This window comes from Acomys minous (genome assembly GCF_964271855.1).
Source record: "Acomys minous genome assembly, chromosome: 9".
Taxonomy (NCBI): domain Eukaryota; kingdom Metazoa; phylum Chordata; class Mammalia; order Rodentia; family Muridae; genus Acomys; species Acomys minous.
The window spans coordinates 20,918,004-20,932,309 of record NC_140490.1 but is presented as its reverse complement, the minus strand read 5'-3'; the positions used below and the strand labels follow the sequence as shown (position 1 = coordinate 20,932,309).

Genomic DNA, 14,306 nt, shown 5'->3' with positions numbered 1-14,306 from the left:
AATTCTGTCTTCTTGAGCTGGTATTAAATTCAATTAGAAAGATTGGTAAAATAAAATAAAATAAAATAAAATAAGAAAAATTGGTTACTCCCTTAGCATTTGTGACACTACTGTTCCAGTGTGGTTCTCAGCTGGGTAAGTCTCATAAGGTGTACTTGAACCCAGGCCCTAGGGGTTAGTTGGTGTAGAGTCAATGACACAGACTCTGAGTGTCAGCCAAGTGGCAAAAGCGGACTCCTTTATTCCAGGAAGAGGATGCCCCTTTATTCCCTCAGTCCAGCATCCCATTGGCTCACGCTGCTGCTGTGGCTCCTCCTCATTGGCTTGTGTCTAGCTATTCTCATCTGTCACTGGGCATGCTGAGGCAGATCTCAGGTGGCCTTTATGCAGAAGCCCAGCCACATGTGCAGGTTATTAGCAACAGGCTTTGTTCCTGCTCAGCGGCAGGCCCTGTTCCTCCTACAAAGGTGGTGTGGCCAAGGCCGTCTTTGAACTTGCAATTCTCCTGCCTCTGTCTCTCTACCCACCACAAATGTATCACCATATCTTGCCTGGTAGATTTTTAATTTTTAAAAACTTTTATTGAATTTAAGTTGTATTTCCTGTCACTATGGAATAAATATAGCATCACTTTTTCTCCTTGTAGGTCCATTTACAAAATATGTTGTCAGATATTGTACCCATTAAATACATATGATTGATAATTGTTTCCTAAGCTGACATACAAGTTCTTAATATAGTATATATACCAGAGGAATTGAAGTTAATTCACTGATTTTTTTTTGGTGTTATTGTTATCTAATATATAAATATTTTTTATAATGAGTTATTAATGCCTCTAGGCTTTCTTCTAAACTTTCAAGTTTGTTACATGAGCCTGTTGTTCAGCTTTTACCATTTACCAATCCTACATTATCTTTATGATTAATGGTTTGGGGAAGTTTTTCAAGTATGTGCTTGTCATTTGTTTATTTCATTTAAATAAATGTTTATTCAAAGTCCTTATTAATTTTTTGAAAAACTAGGCCATTTTTCAGATGTTTTAAAATGTTTTTTATTTTTTACATATACATTTATATTATTACATATATATGCAATAAACTATCTGTAGCAAGAAGAACCATGACAGAATCAGGAATTATATGCATGTTACATTCTTAGTATTTTGGCTATTTGTATTTGGCAGCCTATCCTGGTGCATCTAAAATTCTGAATGTAAATCAATCTCCATCACATCTTGTCATTATCAACTTAAAACATCTATCTAGACCTAAAAACATCTTAACCCCTAAACAACTAAGCTTCATTGTAAAACTAGGCTGCCTGGTCTTCAATCCCATCAGAGACTTGAGAAGGAATTTTTTTTTCAGACTTTAATTGTAAGATCCTCTCTGTGTTCTGAATGCTAGGCCCTTTCCCAGGGTTTTGTTCTGCTGTTGTTGTTGTTGTTGGTTTGTTTCCTCATGCATTTGTGTCATATTTAAGAAACCGTACCTACTGCATGGCCACAATGAATTACAACTATATGTTCTTCTTTAGAGTTCAGTTAATCTAAGCTGGGTGTGGTAGTGCTTGCCTGTAACCCAGAACTTGGGAAGCCAAGGTGAGAGGATTAGGAATTTAAGATCAGCTAAAGCAGCTTATTATGTTTGAAGCCAGCTTGTATTATGAGAGACTTTGTCTCAAACTACAACAACAACAACAACAACAACAACAACAACAACAACAACCCGAAACAGTTCTTTAGATCTAGCTTTTAAAAAGTTCTTTTGAGACTCACTTGAATTAATTTTTGTGTGATGTAGGGGTACAGTCCAAATTCATCCTTTCGTAAGTTGATATTTAATTGTCCCAACACAACTGGAAGACTATTATTTTCTCCGCCTGGGAGTGTGGTGGTTTGAATGGAAATAGCCCCATAGGCTCACATACTTGAATGTTTGGTTCCCAGTTGGTAGAATGATTTGGGAACATTTAGGAGGCATGGCCTTGGAGAAGGTGAGTCCCTGGCAGTAGGCTTTAATGTTCCAATATCCCGTGCCATTCCCAGTTAGCTTGTTCTCTGCCTCAGGCTTGAGGATCAGAGGTAAGCTCTCAGCTCCTAGTCAAGCTCCATGCCTGCCTGCCTGCTGCCATGTGTCCTGCCATGACAGCCATGAATTCTAACCATCTGGAACTGTGAGTCACCAAGTTAAATGCTTTCTAAGTTGCTTTGATCATGGTGTTTTGTCACAGCAGTAGAAAAGTAACTAAGACAGGTGGGGCTGACAATCTTACTGACAGTCTATTGATCATAGAAGGACTCCAGGGTTCTGCTGATATATATGACTATCATTAATGCAGGTACCACACTGCTCCAATTTGTGTAACTTTGTGTAGGTTTAGAAGTTAGAACATAAGAGTATTTCAGTTTTGTTCATTCTCCGCAGGGGTTGTTTTCAGCTGAGTTCTTTCTACGTTTCCATGTAAATTCTAAGATCTACTTTTTAATTTATGGAAACATGCAGTTGCAAGTTTGATAGGGACTGTGCTGAAACCAAAGATGAATTTGGGGAGTGTGCCGAGTTTAACAACATCTACTCTAGATAAAAAAGATGTGCCTTTTTATCTACTTGATACTGTTTAATTTCTTCCAAGAATGTTTTGTCATTTGCAATGCACAGCTTTTATATTCCTTGCTTCAACTTTTCTCTGCGCATTTAGGTGGTTTTTTTTTTTTTTTACATTCTTGTAAATGGAATTATCTTATTTTAAATTTTGTTTTTTCCATCCTGTGCTTGTAGCCTGGCTATCAGTAAGATAATACACTTGCATTGTTTTAGTCTCAGGGTTTGTGATAATATGTCATCAGCACAGAAGAAAGCTAATAAGCACTCTTCGGTTTCAGTTTGCTGATGCTTGTTCAGATTTTGCCAATGAATGTGTCAGTTTTAATGTTCAACGTATAGTAGAAAAATATGTTTCCATAATTGTCAGGTCAAGTGTGTATGAGATCACATATTGTTAAGCCAGGAAGATGTGTTTGGAGAATTTCTCTAAACGCCATTGGCAATGAAAGCATCTGTAGTGATTTTTATCATGGTGTACACATCACAGAGTGCCCTCTTTGTTTGTTTGTTTGTTCACTTTACATACTGGTCATAGCCCCGTCCCTCCTCTCCTCCCAGTCTCACCCTTCCTCCATCTCCCCCCTCCCTCTCCCCTATTCACCAGAAAAGGAAAACCGCCCTTCCCATCCATCCAGGCTCATCAAGTCGCGTTAGGACTGAGTGTGTCCACAGAGTGCCCTTTTTATACAAGGTCTGGTGTGACGCCACTAGGTAATGCCATCTTACAGGAACATCAGCAGTTGCTGTAATGTTGCCTTGAAGTCATGGCATGACTCATATATGCATATATGTTCACATACAAATCAAATCCTGACTGAAGTGTTTTCCCATTGATGGTATTAGTTATTGAAGAAGAATGCCCAGCTCTCTCAGTATAATTTCCAATTTGCCTTCTGTAGATTTTACCTTGACCAATGTTTGCTTTGGGTGTCTTTTAGGCACTGTTATTCAGTGTATTATTCAGGGTTCTCTAGAGTAACAGAACTTACAGAATGAACCCTTCTGTATACATGGAGAGGGGCCTTAGTGGAATGACTTACAGGTCTTGGTCCAGCTAATCCAACAGTGGCTGGCTATGAACAGAAAGCCTCCAAATCCAGTCATTGTGCAGTCCACAGGGCCGGATGCCTCACCTGGTCTTCAGCATACACTGGAGTCCCTAAGAAGTAGGCTCTAATGCCAGAGGAGAAGTGGACTTGCTAGCAAGGCAAAGTCCAACAGGCAAGGAGAAAAAGCTTCTTTCTTCCTGTCTTTCAGCAGATGGTGTGCCCCAGATTAAATGTGTGTTTTTCCAGATCAAGATCTGGATTAGAGCATGTCTCTTCCTATTTCAAAGATCTGGATTAGAAGTGGCTCTACCTAATTCAAGTTAGGCAAAACCAAACCAAACCAAACCAAAACAAAACCATTTTTGTATGTTAGTTGGTTCCACATATAGTCAAATTGGCAACCAAGAATAGCCATCACGTTAAGTACATCCCTTTAGAAGCCTTGCATCTTCCCAAAGACCTTTCTTTCATTGTTATCAACACGCCTCTCTGCCTTCAAAAAAGCTTCCTCTTTAAGCATCTACTTGGTATGGTATTAGCTGCTCATCTTTTTTTTTTCTTTCCTTCTTTCCTTTCTTTTGGCCAGTGCTTGCATCATGTTCTTTTTCTTTCATCTTTTCATTTTCAAGTTGTTTTTTTTTTTTAAAGATAATCTCCTTTTAAGTAGCATGTACTTAAAGTAAAAAGTTTGCATATTTTGTATTTAGGAAGAGAGTATTTAGTAAATTCAAACTACTACCTGACAATTTTCTTATAGTTTCACAATATTTTCTGTTGAATTTTCTTCCTTTGCTTCTCTTTTGAATACATTTGTTGTTCTCATTTTTTCCCCCTTACTGGCCTGTTTGGTTGACTTTTTTTTTCCTACTTCTTCAGTGATTTTACTAGAGCTGAAAAACATACACCCTTGGCTTATTATAGTGGGATCTGCATTAGCCTTCTTACTCCCCCCTAACTAATGTTGCCCCTCAGTCAGCCGTGTCTCCCGTGTGCCTCCCTCTTCTGTCACACCATTCTACCTACTTGATGCTGCCATTAAAAAAAAAAAAAAATAAAAAAAAAAAATATATATATATATATATATATATATATATATATATATATATTACATGGTGGCGTGAGAACTTGTGGAGCCAACATTTATTTAATTTTACCCAAAATGCATGGACATTGTACTGTCTTGTTCTTTTCTTCATTTCATGTTTGCACTTGGTCTGTTTTCCTTTGTCTCCGAGGCCTCCCTTTGCCATTTCTTTCAGCGAATGCCTGTTGGATATTAATCCTCTCAGGTTTTGTTTGTTTGAAAATGTTTCTTTTTTTTCCCCCTCTGAAGACATTTCTGAAGGCTGTTCTCACTGAGAAAGAGTTCTAAGTTGGCAGTGGTCGGCTCTCAGCATGTTGAAGATGTCACTTTGTTGTTTCTCAGCCTTGTTCCTTTTTGTTTAAAAGCCAGCTTCCCTATTACTCCTGCTCACTTGAAGGTACCCTGTTTCTTTTCTTTGGCTGCTTGCACGATTTTGATTTTTTTTTTTTTTGTCTTTGTTTTAAGCAGTTTGCCTATCATCTGTCTTGTGGTTTTCTTTATCCTATTTGAGGTTGTAAATATTTTTGAATCTTTAACTTGATGTCTTTGGACTCATCTAATAACTATCTAACTATTGAACTTGCTTAGTTCCTTCCTGTTTCTCCTTCAGGATTTCCAAATACACACGTTAGAACTTTCATTGTGCCATTTCAATCTACTTTTTCTCTGTCTCCACACTTAGTCTTCTCTGGTCTGTATTTTCTTCACATATCTTCTAGTCTGCCTTAAGCTCCATTTAGTGAGTTCTTATTGTCAGGTACTAACTTTCAACTCTGGACTTTTTCTATGTTTCTTTTCTTTCTTTCTTTCTTTCTTTCTTTCTTTCTTTCTTTCTTTTCTAGTAATTTATTCAGATTACATCTCAACTGTTATTCCCTTGCTTGTCTCTTCCCGTCCTTCCTTCCTTCCTTCCTTCCTCCCTTGATGAGAAAGTTCTAGTTCTTCTAAATTTTTTGTCTGCTTTCTTGAACTTATTAATCATGGATGTTTGAAATTTGTACCTAATAACTAGGTCACACATGGCTCTGCATGTTTTTTTCCCTTAGTTTGGGTTGTTCGGTTAGGTCTTCTGGACTGTTTGGTATTTTTTTTTTAAATCAAAGATGGAAACAATCTAAGTATAAAGCCAATATGAATCTCTGGTTCCTGTTAGCGTCTCCTTGAGAAATTACACTAACATGGACCTCTGTCCAGTGTTTTCAGCACTAGTAGGTCACCATATTTCATTCGGCTTTGAGCTGGTTTAGAAATTGGGTTTTGGTCCTTGTTGAGTTGTTTCAACTTAACCCTCATTTCTCATGCTTTTTCTTTCCATGGCGGTACTTGGACCCCTACCAGGCTCCCTCCTTGACTCCAAATACCAGTTCTTCTTTCATAATGGTTGACTCTTGAGACCTCGCGTCCTGTAACGTTTACCAATCGGCAGTCCTGTTGGCTAGATTTATCTCTGTGTTTCTCTCCTCTCGGATCTTTTAGCCCTAGTTGCCTTAGTGTCTCTTGAATGTCTTCAGACAGAGGCTCTTTGTCTTTCTTTTCTTATATTTTATGTGTTTAATCCAGTGTCTAAAGTTGTTCTTGGCAAAAGATGTAGTCTGAAGCAAACTTGTCTGCTATGACCAAAAGCAGGAGTCCCTTATACTTAACTTTTTTTTTTTTCTGATGTGCATTCTATTTTAAGACCAGTGATTCTGGCCTTCCTTTAATATTAATTAGTTTCCTTTTTCAGTAAATGTATTTATTGTGGGAGATGTACAAGCTCCAGGGACTATAATGAATAGTGTGTGGCTGGGTCCGAATGAAGACAGTGGACTTGAAAGAAAGCAGGAAGTAAACAGCAACACACGTGATGCTCGGAGACGGTCATAACGGCAACAATGAGATTTAAACATGTTTCCTGCGGTAGATGCTCCCGGAAGTCGGCATCCTAGGCTACAAGTACGCATGGCATGCTTGGTACAATTGAGAGAACCATCCAGGTCCTTGGTCCCCTAGTCAATACTTCTAGTCTAGCACACAATTCTTTTCCTGGTGATTTGTATGCTTCCTGTCTCAGACTTGATTTCTTTCATTTCTTTCCCATTTTGGTCTGAATGTTTCCATACATATCCTAAGTCTATTTTTATAATAGTTATTTATTTATTTATTGGATTGTGAAAAATGTCTCCTCCTAAAACATGAGTGTGTGTGTGTGTGTTTTCAAGTCTCCATTTTTTTTAAATAGCAGTTTCCATACAATGTGTGTCCCCATGAGATACAGGGAGATTGAGCCTTCTAAATGCTCGTAGAATTTTAAAACAGCATGTGAAACAATGAGCAGCTTCGTGGAATTTGTTGTTACTAAATCTCCTCTCCATTTGTTTAATTGTGTTATTTGCCCGAGGGATGCTGTGTAGATGTGGAGCCGAGTCGGCTAAATGAAACATGATCCTGGCACAAGAAAATAACGATGTATCTCTTCTGTGAAGTCACAGCCCCTCACCCTCCACCCCATGTCCAGATGCTTGAAACCACACCCTTTCTTTGTTGTTGAAGGAAAGGAGGGTGGTGCCCAGTGGGGCCATGGAAGGTATCAGCTTTGGAGCAGGCTGACCAAAGCCTTAAGAAGAGGGACAGAGTTGCGGATGGTCTAAGACAGGAGGCTTAGGCCCTCCATCGCTGGGTTTAAGCCATGTCTCTGCGTGCTGCTGAGCACTGACTCTGTAGATTAGTAGAGAAAATGGCCATGTTTAAAGGATATTTGAACTATTAACTTCCTTTATTCTCTTGAAAGATCACAGGGTCTCCATATTGATATTTTCCAGATTAGTAGATTTTGTCTTTTGTTGTTTTTTTTTAACCATGCCACTGCATAGCCTGCCACAACTGGTCCCTTTCTTACCTCTTTGACTTTTTTGTTGGGGTTCTCTGAATTAAAAAAGAGCATAGAATACAGCAAATAATATTCTAAAAATATTTACCTAGTGCCCATTGTGTGCCAGGCACTGGCCTGGACTCTGAGAAGTGACAGTGAACAAAGCAAGGTGCTTTCCCCTTGTAAAGTTGACATCCTGGATGGGTGGATAAGAAAAGAAGAATGAAATATACCAATGACAGGGCAACTGAAGACGATTGTGGGGAAGTAGGAGGGAGGTGAGGGACACAGGAGTTGGGTGAAAGATGGATATGTATTAAATATTGTGGTCAGGAAAGGGCTCATGGAGGGGGTGAAGAGCTAGAGAGATCGTAAGCACCTGTGCAGCTGGAGTCTGGCGTTTCAGTGGGTGTGGGAATTGTGGTAGCATACAGTTTCCCAGCTGCCAGCCCTAGAGATGCCGCATTCCGTCCAATGCTGTGTCTTGAAACCTGCATTTCAAGAAAGCTCTTTCTACAATTCTTAGGAAGGTCCAAGATCAATTTACAAAAACAAACCACACATTAAACTGTATGTACCTTGAAAACCTTGAAAATAATTATCTTAGATTGATTGTAGACTGCCTTCGTGTTGGAAAACACAGCTCCTACTGTGTAAGAGAAAATTCAGGCAATTATTGTGTGCCTGCTGTATGGCTCGCACGTTCCCTAGTTGCTGTCTTTTTTGATTATCCTTCTCTGGAGCCTGATATCTTACACACACACAGCTGAGCTCAGGGGGCCAGCAGCACCTCACCCCCCTGTGAAAAGTAGAAACTATACTGAGAGCTCATTCTACGTTCCTACGCGAGTCTTTGAAAGTGAGACGCAAGCTTTAGCTCAGCTTGGTGTCCTGTTCATGCTGTCTTTATCTACAGTACTTGCGTCACTCCCACACAAAGCTGGGTGGAACATTCCAGTTTCCCAGTTCAAGATTCTACTGGTGGCATCATTCATTTTGAATAGCTTTCTCAATTCAAGGGGACCTCAGAGATCACGTGACTGCCCAGCAGTAAGATGAGCATGTTTGTGTTTCCCTTCTCTCCCCGGGCATCATTAGTGCAAAGTTCCTGAAAAATCCAGTGCAATTGAGGAACATTCTTTCACCCCAAGCTTAGTCAGTAGTTCCCAGTTGACAGAGTCTAGTCCTCACAGAAGGAACCTGCATTCCCCCTTGGACAATTCTTCTTTGAACACATCTGGGAAACAGGGTTAAAGGTCCATAACTAGCCAGCAGAATTGATTGTCTTGTTTTTGTCTATCCATTTTAGTCCTCAGCACCGTGCCTCTTCCGATTCAGCAGAGGAACAGCTATAAGCAGCCATCACTATTGCTTGGCTTCTGGTCCAGTCATCTCTGCATGGAGGTAGCTCCATCGACTTTGAGATCTCCTCCTGTGGTGGCATCTCATTCTCCACACATGGGAGGGGCAGGCATAGGTCATCCATCTCAGGAGTTCCTTCTATAGGCCATCTCTCAGAGCTGCCAGCCATCCCCTGTTCCTCAGTGGTCATTCCTCTGTTGACTTGTTGGCACCTTCATACATGTCCCTCGTCTCCTCTGGTTATTGGTCCTGGTTCATAGAGTTAGCCACTTAGGCACTCCATGTTAGCATCTACAAAGTCCCTTCATAGCCACCCATGCTCCAAGAAAGTGAGTCACCCTGCCATTTTTGAGGTGTTCGTTTAGAGTAAGGGCTGCTCTGTGCACCAAGGAGTCACCTTTTCTCTGCTGCTTTTCAGAGCCTTTGTTTAGAATCTGGGGTTCAGGATTCATCTCTTTTCAGATCCAGCACATGGTTGTTATGGCAAGAGATCACATCCAGAGACCTTCTAGGTCTGTGTGATCCAGCTGGCAAGAGATGACAGCCAAAGATCTCTAGGTCTGTGTGATCCAGCTGGAATACAAACACGTCTCTAATCCAGGAGTCAGAGGCAAGCAGATCTGAGTTCAAGGCCAGCCTGGTATAGAGCAAGTAACAGGTAAAGAAAAGCTTAGATCCAGGTGTGGTGATATACAGCTTTAATCCCAAATGAAGGTAAAGTTAGTTTGTAGAAGGCAACACCCATGTTTGAAAGTGATGCCTAAGTTATGGGAGTAACCTAGGGACATATAGTTATACCCACACAGCGAACATTGCTCAACTCTCATCAAAGAAGCTTCTTTTTACAGTAGACGGTAATCACCATAGAGACCCACAATTTGACAGCATGCAGAGAGTGAGAAACTTTGAAGTACTCAGCCATAAATAGGACATTTTTAGCATTCCTTTCCCCTCAAGGCTCAGGGTTCAATGAGGAACAGGAGTTGGAAAGATTGTAAGAGCCACCGGTGATGTCACCAAGAAAACAGAGATTTCCAGATGTAACAGAACTGATACACTTATGAATTCATAAAGACTATGATGGTATGCACAAAATCTGTATAAGTTCAATCCAGACAAAAATCATAGCATGGAGAATTAGGCTCAAAGTCACATACTAACCAAGAAATAGTTTGTAATTGATATCTGCTGGGTGAGGAAAACTTAGTTTTCTCCAATGGAGTGACAGTGAATATATCAACCACACTACAAGGGATGTCTCTTGCCCATGAACAGATAGTCAATGATATGGCCTCTATGCATTTTTATGCTTTTTGTTTGTTTGTTTGTTTTATTTTTTTCTAAGAAAGCAAAAATTTGGGTGAGTAGGAAATAGAAGAAGATCTGAAAGGAGTTAGTGGAGCGGACAGATTCTACTCAAAATATATTGTATGAAACACTCAAGAAATAAATAAAATATAAAAATGCACATGAAAAAAGTGATGTGCAAGTGAGTGGCAGAAATGCTGACAAATCAGAGAAGATTTGACAGAGTAGGATACTCCCAACTCTCACAAGAAGAGAGAGGAAAGGGAAGCTACCTGAAAGGCAGTTTCACCAGGACGGTAATAGAGAGATGGGCTACAGAGAGAGAACTCAAGTGAAAATGGAACGAGTCAGAGAATAAAAAGCCAGAAGATTAGAGCAGATTGTTGAGTTAGTTTGAGGCCAAGCAGAGCAATTCCAGGCCAAGAGAGAAGCCAGATTAAAGAAGTCAGCTGGAAGAAGACTTTGAGCCAGAACAGCTGAGTTGAACCAGCCAGCCCAGAGCTCAGAACAAGTAAGGGTGAGCTTATTGCTTATTCAGCAGTAAGTCTCAGAGGCTGAAACAGTCTAGACCTAGGTTAGATTGCACGGAGGCTAGAAGCTTTTAGGACTAAGCCTAGGTTAGCAGAAGGAGGAAGTTAGCCTCGGAGATGATAGTTATACCAGGTGAATAAAAGCCACTTGTACACTCTGGTCCTGAGGTTTCTTCTTTCCCAGATGGCACCTGGCCTGGGAGAGCGTGGGAACGGTTCTGCTTTGGCGCCCTTCCTGTGACACACCGCATTCAGGTTCATCTCTCACCCTGATGAGCTCTGACAGACGGGCCCGCCACTGTCCTTCCCGTGTCTGTGCTCACGTGGAGCGTCTTTCCTTTCCTCATTCTTAGGAGAACCAAAGACACCGGACTTTGAACTTCCAAACAGGAAGAGACTCTTCTTATTCTGTTGACTTATCTTGTTTAGAGACAATGAACCTAAAACGAGTGGATGAAAAGACCAAGGGAAGAGGAAGGAGAAAAAGAAAAGAAGCAGACAGCATCAGGCACCATTCCAAACTCTTACGTGAAGTTGCTTTAGACGGCTAGATCCATTTTCCCTCCTCTCTCCCCTCCAGCCCCTCCTCTTCCTCTCTCTTTTCCTTCCTTCTTTCTCTTTTCTTTCTTGTCTGTTTAACCAAGTATGAGATTTCATTATGTTCTTCTGCATCAAAATCTGTATTAAACTCTCCTCCCTTCTTCTTTCTCCATCCTCCTCCTGTCCCCAGTTGTGCATCTACACTCCCAGAAGCCTCTTCTCTGGTTTCCTGCCCCATGTATCTCACATGCCTTCCTCCCCTCCTCAATACCTTATTTTTACCCCTCATAATTTCCTTGCACGCATACACACACACACACACACACACACACACACACACACACACACAAGCTAAGATCCAGATGTCTAAGAGAACATATGTTTGTCTTTCTGGGTCGGGTCACCTTAATCATATCCAAATCCATGCAATTTCCGTGTGTGTGTGTGTGTGTGTGTGTGTGTGTGTGTGTGTGTGTGTGTGTGATATGTGCATGTGTGTTCATATACCCCCACAATCCACATTTTCATTATTCATATTGTTCACCGTTTGCATGCATATTGTCCAAGGCAGAGGGAAAGCCGACTTCTGGCTTTGTAGGTCTGGAGCTACTCACCAAGCTTGAGGCTAAAGAGTGTTCCTCAATTGCACTGGATTCTTCAGGAAAAGATGAATGAAATATGATATGAATTTTCATTATTCATATGTATGTGTGTATCTGCTCACATACCCCATGTGTCACATACCTGCCACACTTTCGTTATCTGTTCTTCTGTTGATGGACATCTAGGTGTTTCCACTTCCTTCCATTGAAAATAGAGCAGCAAAAACCATGGATGAGCAAGTGTCTCTGTGGCAGGATGCAGAGCCCTTTGGGTAGTCTGGCCTCCAAAACTTTCTTATGAATAAAGTGTCCCTATGCCTGTAGACCAAATCCTTTCTGCTGCTTGTTTCTTTCTTATTTTTATATTGAGAATGATTACTAACAGAGAAGTCACTGTGTGTCCTCTGCTTGCCTCTTGGCCCATGGGTCTACAAATACTTACTATTTGGTGACAGCGTTTGCTAACCTTAGATTAGAACAACAGTGGCTGGGGTGCTTTTGTCTCTCACCTTGCTGAGGCCTCTAGAAGGGGGCCTTTCCACTAGAAGTTGCACATCTGAAGGCCAGTTCTTTATACTGACATGCCACAGCCTACTATGCCCCTCAACAGCTGGTCTCAGTTCCAAATCACTGAAGAAGAATAAAACATGAGAACACTTGATGAGGGAAAATCTTCCCAGTAGAAATTCCCTATGGCCTTAAGGTTGCCCTTGGTGATCCTCAGAGTGCATATTCCCTGTTGGGAGCCGGTTTCAGCTCACAGTGACACGTGGAAAATTCTGTGACATTCCCTTTGCTTGAACTTGCATCTGGCATCATCCCATGGAATACACAAAGAAGCAAATGTAATCCTCTTATTTTGGATCTCCCAACAGGAATGAATGTCACCCGAGTTGGTGGATGATATATGTGACTGTGTATTTCTAATAAAATAGGTGAATTATTTCTCAGGTTTTGGAGGATTCAGTTCTACATTTGTGAGTTGATTTTGAAACGCCTACAGTTCTGCGTACTACTCCACACAGAGATGTGAAGTGAACCATCGTATTTTCTGCTGCGGTCTGAGGGTTGAGCAAGTTAACGCTTTACCCAAATTAGCCTCTTTCCTTTTGCATTTGCTATATCATTAACCTTCCCTGCTTGCGCCTGAAATAAAAATTACATCATGATCAAATTCAAGGGAGGTTTGTGTAAGCTGTGCTTCATGCCAGTATTTTTTTTTTTTTTTGGCTGGGCTTTAGGGGCAGGAGTCAGATTTATTTGGATAATTTATTCACAATTTATGCTGTGACTATTTTAGACTCTTGAACATACAAGCGCATGCTCTCAAGTCAACCTATTGCCACAGTGATGGGCACATGGACTCCACCCTAGCGTGGCTTTTGCTGACATGTGTAAACCAAGACTTTTCAGCAAATCTTTATGGCAAGCCAGTCTTCAAATATGAACTGAGAAAAATAATCTTTTTGAGTGCTGTTGAAGCTGCCTGACATTATAAATTTAATCTTTTTGCTTGCTGTACAATGGTGATGATAAAAATTATCCTTTATATTTGGTCAAGCTTTACAAAATTACTTGTGTGGACTTCCTGTGCAATTACAGTAATGCCAATGATAGAAACTTGGCTTTGTCTCTGGTCAAGTTTTAGATAATGTCTCTTTGGGCCTTGGTCACCCTGCTGGAGGAAGAACTTAAAAAACTATGTCTGTTTAAATGAAAGGAATATCAAGGCCCAGAGAGGGGCAGTAAATTGGGGGAAGCCATATAGCCAGAGGCCAGTTTTCCCCTGATTTACTGGCAGAGCCCCTTCTAGACTATGTTGTCTCATTTGAAAGACCTTAACTTGAGGTTTGACAACCCAAGTGTGCTTAAGGTGCTTGGGAAACAGTGTTTACAGACTTTAAAATGGACATAAGCTTCTGTGGTTCTGAGTTTAGAAGGGATTTTTTTTGAAATTTGAGGTTTTGAGCAAACCATTTGAGGGAAAATAAGTCTTTTTTTTTTTTGTTCAAAGAAAATAGTTTCTTTCTTTTTTTTTCAAGTATTATAAAATAGACCCATGATGCTTTGTAGGACTGACATAAGTTTGTCCTGAAGTGTTTTAATAAATTAAATATAAGTGGAGTAGAAATAGACAGTCATCTTTTCTGAATCCACCCAGGCTAGACCCAGCTCTAGAGACATCCTCTGAAGGTTTCTATCGATTCTGGAAAGCTTTCATCTTAGCCCCACTTCTCTTTCAGGTAGAGTAATAGAGAGGAGATTCTATTTCACAGACTTTTTTTTTTTTTTGCATACTGTTCCAGTAGTTTCTCCAAATGTGGCCACATTTAACCCTTGCTGTACCAACTGGTATATGGGGTCATATTTA

At 40.5% G+C, this 14,306-nt stretch overlaps 1 long non-coding RNA gene across 1 annotated transcript in view; it reads left to right on the top strand.

Annotated features, from left to right (window-relative positions):
* LOC311604782 overlaps positions 1-11,189 on the top strand; it is a 44,527-nt gene extending 33,338 nt beyond the window's left edge. The window contains exon 3 of the long non-coding RNA XR_014781676.1: positions 11,147-11,189. This is a non-coding gene — a long non-coding RNA (uncharacterized lncRNA). The remainder of the gene's footprint in view (positions 1-11,146) is intronic.
* Positions 11,190-14,306: the final 3,117 nt, after the last annotated feature.